Source organism: Nematolebias whitei, chromosome 23 (genome assembly GCF_014905685.2).
Source record: "Nematolebias whitei isolate Nwh7 chromosome 23, NemWhi1, whole genome shotgun sequence".
Lineage (NCBI taxonomy): Eukaryota > Metazoa > Chordata > Actinopteri > Cyprinodontiformes > Rivulidae > Nematolebias > Nematolebias whitei.
The window spans coordinates 8,853,825-8,856,069 of NC_056520.1; positions in this window are offsets into that span (position 1 = coordinate 8,853,825).

Here is a 2,245-nt window from a genome sequence, read left to right on the forward strand (position 1 = left end):
ATTTCTTTATGAAATATTTACTATAGACTGTTGTATGATATTGTGCTATAGATTTTTGTATGATATATTGTGTTATTGATTGCTGTATGATAGATAGATTGTGCTATGGATTGCTGTATGATAGATTGTGTTATAGATTTATGTATGATTGATTGTGCTATGGACTGTTTCATGATAGATTGTGCTATAGATTTCTGTATGAAAGATTGTGCTATAGATTTATGTATGAAAGATTGTGCTATAGATTGCTGTATGATAAATTGTGCTATAGATTGCTGTATGATTGTGCTATAGATTGCTGTATGATAGATAGATTGTGCTATAGATTGCTTTATGTGGGGCGGCTGTGGCTGAGTGGTTAGAGCAGTCGTCCTTCAATGCAAGAGTTGGGGGTTCAAATCCACCAGCAGTCGCATGCCGAAGTGTCCTTGGGCAAGACACTGAACCCCTCGTTGCCTCTGATGTGTGTCCCATCAGTGTATGAATGTGATAAAGCTCTGATTAGTCTCTTTAGAATGATTTGTTCAATTAGCTTTGTAGAGATCTAGTAGAGAGCTGTATGAATGGGTAAATGGGGACACAGATTGTAGTATGAAGCGCTTTGAGTATCTCAGTAAGATAGAAAGGCGCTATACAAGTACAGTCCATTTACCGTTTATGATATATTGTGCTATAGATTTCTGTATGATAGATTGTGCTTTAAATTGCTGTATGGCAGATTGTGTTATCGATTGCTGTGTGATAGATTGCCACTGGGCATATGATGTGTTGTGTACGTTGTTCTTGTTTGTACCTGACCTGAAATGACATTTGTCAGTGAATGTTTAAGACCTGTGCTTTTTATCTGTTTTTATGGTTTTACAATCGTTTTTTTTCATGTAGAATATTTTAATCAACACGTTGTTTTTAAACGTGCTTTATTACATAAACAGGACTCGACTTTGACCAAAAGTTACCATTTACACACGATTCATTATACGCAATAAGATTAAACCAAGCTTACCTTTTTACCTTTATTTGATTTAAATAATGCTCGTTTTGCAGCTGTTAAACAGTTTGTCTCATTACCACACCGCCTAACGGCACCTGAGGAAGAGTGCAATGCTCTTATTAGAGTTCTTCACTAACATCTCCGGCGTATTACAGCCCGTTGAACAAGGAGGCAGATGATGGATTGCCCAGAGTTAATGGTGCATAGAGGACTCTATCCAAAGAGAGACCAATATAGATGTTTTCTTGAACTTGGGTCATCATAATATTATTGCCAGTTAAAAGTGCTGATGTGGGCAGGTGTGCTTTAATGTTCCCCACATTTGAGAGAATGATGACTCGTGGACTCTGTTGGAACAAAGTCTTTCCAGTAAGGGCGTGAGCACCTCTTTTCCAAAAGTTGATTGTGCACTGCAGACATTAACCCCACACCTTTCATTTAACCACAACGTCTTACTATTATTTCCTCCTGTGTTCGTTTGTGACGTTAGCAGACAGTCTGAGTAGTTGGTGGCATTATCAGCACCATGCAGACATCAGACTGACGAGTTAATGAACTGATTGGGATAGTTTTAACAGGTATAATGATCTTATGTTTAATCTGCATTTATTTTGGTTCTTTTTTATTTTTTATTTAACCTTTGTTTATACAGGTAGTCTCATTGAGACCCAAGTACCCATTTTCAAGAGAGACCTGTTTGGGAACAGATGGTGGGGGTTAAAGGCCTTGCTCAAGGGCCCAGAGTGGGACAAATGAGGGTGGATACATGCGTGGATGTTTATTCATTTTCACCCACATTTGTTTGTTTGTTTTTCCGGGGAGTCGAACCAGCAACCTTCCGATCACAGACCCAACTTCTCTAACCTCTGCGCCACCACTCGCAAGTGATCCTTACTACGTAGTATCTGCCTGATTCTTACTAGGCATGTGTTATCTGCCTGGTTCTTATTGGGAACCAATTGTCTGCCTGGGCCTTACTGGGAACCTGGATGCCTGGTCCTTACTAGGTACTTGGTATCTGCCTGTCACTTACTAGGTACCTGGTATCTGCCTGTCACTTACTTGGTACCTGGTATCAGCCTGGCTTTTACTATGTAATAATTTTACACAACTTTCTCGATAAGAAAGAAAGGTGCTATACAAGTACAGCCCATTTAAATACCTGGTGTCTGCCTGGTCTTTACTAGGTACCTGATGTTTGCCTGGCCTTTACTAGGTACCTGGTGTCTGCCTGGCCTTTACTAGGTACCTGGT